General features: G+C 39.8%; 1 protein-coding gene and 1 long non-coding RNA gene across 2 annotated transcripts in view; one reads left to right on the forward strand and one right to left on the reverse strand.

Annotated features, from left to right (window-relative positions):
- The window catches only part of LOC103462791 (glandular kallikrein-like), an 81,978-nt gene that overhangs the window by 54,266 nt on the left and 19,409 nt on the right, over positions 1-8,303 (reverse strand). The window lies entirely within an intron of this gene.
- The window catches only part of LOC103462789 (uncharacterized), a 9,181-nt gene continuing 1,544 nt past the window's right edge, over positions 667-8,303 (forward strand). Inside the window, exon 1 of the long non-coding RNA XR_533399.1 lies at positions 667-897. This is a non-coding gene — a long non-coding RNA (uncharacterized LOC103462789). The remainder of the gene's footprint in view (positions 898-8,303) is intronic.

An 8,303-nucleotide genomic window follows, 5' to 3' on the forward strand; every position in this document is an offset into this window, starting at 1 on the left:
AATAAATTCTTTAAAAATCAGAAAATGTGATTTTCTGGATTTTCTTTTCTCCCTTTGTCTCATAGTTGAGGTATATACCTATGATGTAAATTACAGGCCTCTCTCATCTTTTTAAGTGGGAGAACTTGCACAATTGGTGGCTGACTAAATACTTTTTTGCCCCACTGTATTTTGACAGGTATTTACTTACATCATTACTCTGACTATAGATATACAATATGCACCATGTACAGCAAATATTTTAGCTGTAAAAACATTCATTTATTTTAGTTCTTACCTTGAAGATTAAAGGAAAAAAGTTGATTCTTGACATTTTATTTTTTAACAGTTAGGATTTATTGTGGTTCTTAAAAAAATGATATTTAAATGTTTACATTACATATATTCATTCCAAACTGACCGTGACGGACAGAGTGTCCTTAAAGTCCAATGCATTACCACCGTCTGTCATGATGTGTGTGGTTGAAGTGTGGACCCAAATCCAGCAGGCAGGAGATGTAAAAGTTTTAGTCTGAAAGCATTTTAGTCAAACGACTAAAACTAACTGAAAACCTGTTTTCCCCCATCGCCTCTGGGGGCGCTGCACCGAGAACTACTGAAGGAATCGACACAAAACCTCTGAAGAAGGTCAGCGCAACTTCCTTCTTGACAAAAAGTAAACAAAAACAGTGTCAGATTTTAGCGCTTGTAGGATTTCCCCATTGATTTACATTGATTTAATATATTTATTTATGTATCCTCTCTTCTGACGTCAACATGAATGACTACTTTTCTACACTTAAAAAATTTTATAAAGTGGATTTTCAATTGAAGCAGGAAATAATACTGAAGGAAGACCAACACCAGAGATGAAAGGTTTGAAACTACAAGACAGAAGAGTACCTCCTATTCAAACAGGTTGGTATACAAGCAAAGACTGACTTTGTGGATGTTCTGATAGAAACATCCTTTTCTGCCTCCTTTGCTGTCTTTTCTCAACTTGTGTTGGAAGATAGACTTGACTTTGAATGCACTGATCACTTGTTCAGAATAAGCAGCTCATCATCGACTCCATTTATAAGTAAAGGTAAGAAGACAATAAGTTTTTGCTTAGTTTTAATATGTGCATTTTGTGAGCTACAGTTTGTGTATGTGTAAACAGGGGTGTTGCCAGAAATCTTGGGCTCCCTGACAAAAATTAGATTGGGCCCCCCCGTGCAGGTGCTGTTACAATTTTTTGAGTCTATTTGACCCATAAAAAGCATCACAATTTTAAAGGCTTGCCATTGCCTTGCTTTCTTTGGTTCAATACTGATAATTAGCACAATATTTACTGCTCATGAAATTAACATCCAACAGTCCACATCCAGTATGCCAGTAGGTTGCTTACATTTTTTCTATTAGTTTTAGATACTGAAATGTCTCTCCCCATAAGCAAAAGCAACATGCAACTACACATAAAGCAATCCAGACGCCTAAAAATGATATGTAGCTGCATTTTATTCAAGCTGCAGTACACAACTTTAATAAAAAATATGTTTTCTCCATATTTGTTAAAGTTGTCACAATGTCATAGCAGTTTATGAGACAGATAATCTGTAAAAACAATCAACTCCATTTCCTTCCTGAATTACTATTACTGGTTCAAGTAATGCACCGACCAAAACAACCAATCAGAACTAGTAGGACGCTCTTAGCGCTGTCAATTAGCCTCATTCACTCACTGCGGGTCAGGAGGGACGTGTTTTAAAGCTGCTACTGCTCAATCACTCATCTGTCAAGTGGTAAAAGGCACAGGGAACAAGTTAAATATATGAATATGTTGGTAATTTTTTTTCCTTAATTCATTAAATGCTAGTTAAAAGGAGGTTGTAGCTAAGCTAATTATGGTAAATGGTTGATAATCTCACACAGTCTACTCACCTCTCTTGGAGAAAAACTGGGTTATAAATTAACACTCTTGCCTTTTTCTCTCTCTCCCTCTCTCTATTTTGTTTTTGAAAACCTGATTTTATAACTTTTCTTAGCAGCATAGTAACTGCCACAGTCGCCGCTGTATTCAGCTGCAGCTTCTACTGACTGTAGCTGCATATGTCACCGTTAAGCGCACCAAGCAGGAACGAACCATTTAACGCAGATAGTGGGATTCAGGGCAAAAACGGATGTGTGTTTTTTGGTATGTGAGGGGTAACATTAAACTTTTACTGCTAAAAACAATCTTTGAAAATACAATATGATTAATTTTGTATTTGACAGGACCCCGATTTCTTTTATTTTATGTCTATGAACAAAATATGAATGATTAAATTGTGGAGGGCCCCCTGTTGGTCAGGGCCCCTAGAATCATCATCCCATTTCAGCCGTTTACCGCGCCCCTGTGTGTAAAGAAAACAGAATAAACATAACCTGTAAACTGCTGTGTTAGAATAACACATATATGTACCACAGAGATCACTTATTAATTGTTCTTTGTTTGGGAAATATTTAGTGGCTTTTGGTGTTGAATCCTAAAACATATAGTGGCATTGTTGTCAGTTGCTATGGAAACGACTCTACGTGTAGATCGGCCGATACAGAGGATGCATTAAATTAATAATACCTGCATTTCCAAATTTCATTGAGTTAACGGAATTATTCTACATCGGCAGTGCTGCTGTAGATGGTGTGTAAAATTGTCTTTTTGCTCTCCAACGTTGTGCGCATGTAAAAAATATGTAAACAGTACCATGAAAGATGTCTATATTTGGAAGTCTGATTATGATTAAGTCAGTGCCTCATCAGCTATGGATCACACCGCACRTCACTGCTGTTTATCATTTAATAACAGCTTAATTAAATATTCCCGGTTAATACTATCCTTTGGACGGTGATTATTGAATTAGTAAGGCTATCATATTTGATGATGCAAACCTTCTTTTCTGTTTAATTTGATGTAATATTATCAGTGAAAAATGTAAGAATAAAGTATCAAATTACATATTTTAGCATTACTAACACATAACATTTGTCAGATGTTACTATAAAAAAATTTTATAGTAGAACTTTTCTCATTTTTAATTTTTTGAATGGTTTTACACAATAAACATGTAATTTAGAATTTAATTTCAACAGTGAAAATAAATATTGTTTGCACTTCCTATTTTATTCTGCAGGTGATTCTTATGTTAATGTTATTAAGATAATTATCTTTCATAGCTTTATGTTACCCTATGTGGAGGTTCCTCCACCTTTTCCTCAGTGTTAGTATTTAGTGGCAGTGTTAGTATTTAGGTCTGACTGTTAATGCAGCTAAATGCACTCTGGCCAAGAAGGAAGTTCAATATCTCTGACATATTATTGGCAATGGAGTCATCAAACCTCAGATCCAGAAGGTTCAAGCAATTCAGTCGTGTCCTCTGCCACAGACCAGGACACAGCTAAAATCCTTCCTTGGAATGTCGGGTTGGTACCATAAGTTCGTTCCTAACTTTTCTGCCAGAGCTGCTGTGTTTACAGATATGACCAGTCCCAAGAAACCTAATCAGCTTCAGTGGTCAGAAGAAGCAGAGAGAGTTTTTAAGGACATCCAAGGTGCCTTGAGTGGACCTCCAACATTACACTGCCCTGACTTTGACCAGCCATTTATTTTGCAAACTGATGCATCTGGGCGTAGGCTGGGTCCAGTGTTGCTTCAAGGGCCACCAGGAGGACGTCATCCAATTGCTTTTATAAGCAGAAAGCTCTATCCAAGGGAAACTCGATACTCCACTATAGAAAAGGAGTGCCTAGCTGTGAAGTGGGCCTTGGATTCATTCAAATATTATCTGTTGGGGACACGGTTCGTCCTAGAAATGGATCACAAGACTCTGAAGTGGCTTGAAAGAAAGACTCCAACAGCAGAATAACTCGCTGGAATGGTTGGTGATGCAACCATTCCAGTTTGATGTTCATTACATCCCTGGGAAGCTGAACTCTACTGCCGACTACCTGTCACGCTGGCCCATGGAATTTCCAGAAGAGGGGGAGTGTGTGGAGGTTCCTCCACCTTTTCTTCAGTGTTAGTATTTATTTAAATGTTTTCATTTAATATATTTAGAATTTCACTTTTTCTTTGGTGGTGGTTATTGCATTAGGTTGTTTACTAGCCTAATGCAACCTAATGTAAACACCTTATGTTATTTAAGATCATTAACTATTTTGTTTTGCTGAGTTTAAGTACTGGCTGGCAGAAGGGGGTTTGCTCAAAAGAAAACCAGGAAGTGGAACAATCCATCAGGCTGCTGGAAGCAGGGGACTTGATGTGAAACAATCTGCCTCTCTCCACTAATGGTATAATTGCTAAAACCTTTTTGGTATTAGGTTATTTTGGTTTTTATAGTTGTGATAAAGTTAAAATGTTTTASTTTRAATWAGTCATTTATGTTTATACATTATTTGTCTTTGTCTCCGTCCCTACCCCTCCTCGTTTGTGTAGGCTAGCCTGTTTGTATAAATTCCCCTGTGTGTTCATTGTTAAGTCAGTCTTTGGTTTGTTATCTTGAGTTATGTTGCCTTAGTTGATTTCTTTTGGGCACATTTTGTTATATTTTTTAGATTTGTTGTTGAACCTTTTTGTTAAGATATTCTTTGGAAAAAATAAATAGAAAATATTTTTTTATATATGCCTTTGTCCTTTTGTTTTACTGGTCGGACCGTCACAGTTGGTGTCAGAAGTGGGATCCACCAGTTAAGGACAAAGGTATATTCACAATTTTTTTTTGGAACCAAAAGGAAGAAGAAAAAGACCTAAACCCTGAAAGGAGCCAGAAGTGGTAAAGGCAAGTCGACTCCATCAGACAAGGAAGCGCAAATGGAGCATGAGGAGTGTGGTGCAACTTGTGAAGCTTGTGAAGAGGATGAAGAGGGGAGAGAGCCAACCATATCAGACTTGGCAGGGATCCTTCAGGCCCACATCGGACAGCAGAAAGCTCGAGAGGAAGAGATGGCACGTCAAGATCACAGGTTTAAGGCTTTCCAACATCAGTTCACTTTATTTCAAGAGGAGTTTCAGGCCAAGTCTTCTGAGCATCTGAGGCCTTTTGTGCAAGAACACACCCCTTCCTCTGCAGGCTTGAGGCCTCATGATGTGGATAGTTCACCACCAGAACCTGCACTGTCTGCTGTTACGCCAGGTGACTCGGTTTCTACACATTTTTATAAAGAACCAAAAATGCAAAAGCTAAGTGAAGATGATGACATCGAGCATTTCCTTACAACTTTTGAGAGGATAGCAGGTGCTTGTAGATGGCCAAAAAGCGACTGGGCATTTAATTTGATTCCACTCTTAACTGGTAAAGCCAGGAGTGCATATGTACATGTGTGGATGAATCAATGAACTATGATAATGTTAAAGCTGCTATTTTACAGAAATATGAAATTAACACCGAGACTTATCATCAGAGTTTCCGCTCTCTTCATGTGGAGCCAAATGAGTCCGCCAAGGAGCTCTATATGAAACTTAAAGAACTGTATGGCAAATGGGTTCAGCCCCGAGGTAAGACTGTTGAAGAGATGCATGACGTCAAAAGATGCAGCAGAGGCGGTTTCCCTGGCGGATGCCTTTGGAAGACCCAATCATGGGCTTTTAGAGCTGGAAAAAGGGAGTTTATGCCGATTCCAGGTAACACCAGTCGTCATACTGGTGTCATACTGGAAATGTGAGTAAGCAATCTGGAAAAGAAAAATGTTTTTCCCCCAGTCAAACAAAACCTGTGAAAAAACGTATCTGCTATTTATGTGGGCAGGAGGGCCAAACAAAGCCTATGTGTCCTCAAAATCCTGGTACTCAGAGAGAACCATGTATTAAACAGACAAAACCAGCCACTGATGAAGACTACTGTGGAAATACAGATGGGCAGAAGGTCAAAGCTGATTGACACAGGAAGTACCCAGTCACTGGTACACCGCAGGTATGTCCCACCACATAGTATTTGCACCTCTGAAACAATACCCATCTGCTGTGTTCATGGGGATGAAAAACAATATCCCACAGCAAACATTTACATGAGAGTGCAAGGACATGTTTACCTGTTAAATGTGGGTGTCATGGATGAATTACCTTTTCCTGTTGTCCTAGGAAATTATCTTCCAGTTCTCACTGACCTAATAAATGCTTCTAAAATGTGCAATTTTAGAAGATCTCTGGTGAAGATGAGCCCAGCTTAAAAGCCTTGCCATTCTATGAGGCTGAGATTGAAGGGTGTCGTACTAAAGATCGTAAGTCTCGTGCACAACGCAAGCAAGAAAAATTCAAACATACCACAGCCTCTCCTGTGTTACCTGAACCTGAGGTACAGCTAGACTTCAAAATTCCTGATAATATTAGTGAGCTGCAGCACCAGGATAGAAGTCTGGCTGACCTTATGAAGAAAGTTGAAGAAGGTGAAACTGCAGAGGAATTTTACATGCAAAATGGCAACCTCTATAGGAGACATGGAGAATTACAGCAGCTTGTGTTACCCAGAAAAGTCAGAAAAACAGTATTGACTTTGGGCCATTCATTTCCCTGGGCTGGCCACCTGGGGAAACATAAAACGATAGCCCGAATCCAACGGTGTTTCTACTGGCCTGGATTACACAAAGATGTTGCCAGTTTTTGCAGGAGTTGTCCTCAGTGTCAAAAAACATCCACCAGATTTGCAGCGAGAGCTCCTCTTCAGCCTGTTCCTATTAGAAATACACCATTTGAACGTTTGCGCGTGGATGTTGTGGGTCCAGTGGAGAAGAGCAAATCAGGTAACCAATTTATGTTGGTTATCACTGATTATGCCACAAAGTATCCAGAAGTGTTCCCTCTGAAATCTGTTAAGGCTAAGACTGTTGCCTTTTGCCTGGTTCAGTTTTTTTTCACGAGTGGGGTTTCCCAAAGAAATACTGACTGATCAAGGGACAAATTTTATGTCCAAACTACTGAAGGATATGTATAAACTGATTGGCATTAGGGGACTGAGAACCACCCCATATCACACGCAAACTGATGGACTCACAGAGAGGTTTAATCAGACTCTTAAGAACATGCTTCGGAAGTTCATCAATGAAGTTGGGTCTGATTGGGATCAGTGGCTCCCTCGCCTCTTGTTTGCATATCGGGAGGTACCCCAAGCCTCTACTGGGTTTTCCCAGGTCCACTGGCTCTTTTAAAGGAAAGGTGGGAGGGGGAAAAACCTGCAAAAGAACCTGTTAATACAATTTTTTATGTCCTCCAGATGAGAGAGAAGTTGGAAAAGATGACCTCATTAGCTCAGGAACATATGCATGTCTCACAACAGAAGCAAAAAACCTGGTATGATCAAACTGCTCATGTAAGGAGTTTTGAACCAGGTCAAAAGGTATTGGTACTGCTACCTACTGATGACAGCAAGTTTTTGGCTCAGTGGCAAGGTCCATATGAGATTGTTCAAAAACTGGGACCTACCACCTACAAGATCTGTACTCCAGATCAAAGACGCAGTACTAAAGTTCTTCACATTAACCTGCTAAAGGAATGGGTATCAAGACCTGAGGGGAAGCAAGATGTATTTTTTTTATCAGAAGTGTATCAGATGAGGAGGTGGAGGAACAATACCTGCCTCTACCATCAGCTTCTGCTCTTGACCTGAGTCATCTCTCCCCAGAACAGCAGTTGCAAGTGAGAGTGTCATCAATGTGTTTCAAGATGATCCTGGACGTACTGATTATATTGAACATGATATTCATCTGAAAGAGGATACAGTTGTGAAACAATGGAGCTACAGAATCCCTGAGCGTCTCCTTGGACCTTTAAAAGAGGAGATTGAATTAATGCTTTCTCTGTGCATCGTTGAGACTTCTCACAGTGACTGGCGTAATCCTATTGTCCTTGTACCAAAAAAGGATGGCACCGTGAGGTTCTGTATAGACTTCCGCTATTTGAACTCTGTTTCCAAGTTTGACTCGTATCCTACTCCTCGTATCGATGATTTGATTTGCTGTCTTGGAAAAGCAAAATATCTTACCACCATTGATCTCTCTAAAGGTTATTGGCAGGTTCCCCTTACCACCAGGTCTTGTGAGCTGACAGCTTTCCGGACACCTTGGGGCCTCCATCAGTTCACCGTCATGCCTTTTGGGCTTCATGGAGCACCTGCAACCTTCAAGAGGCTTATGGATAAGGTACTGGGAGGTCTTTCAAATTTAGCATCTGCTTATTTAGATGATATTGTCATCTACAGTAACAGCTGGGAGGACCATCTGCACTATAGAAAAGGAGTGCCTAGCTGTGAAGTGGGCCTTGGATTCATTCAAATATTATCTGTTGGGGACACGGTTCGTCCTAGAAATGGATCACA

Source organism: Poecilia reticulata, linkage group LG3 (genome assembly GCF_000633615.1).
Source record: "Poecilia reticulata strain Guanapo linkage group LG3, Guppy_female_1.0+MT, whole genome shotgun sequence".
Lineage (NCBI taxonomy): Eukaryota > Metazoa > Chordata > Actinopteri > Cyprinodontiformes > Poeciliidae > Poecilia > Poecilia reticulata.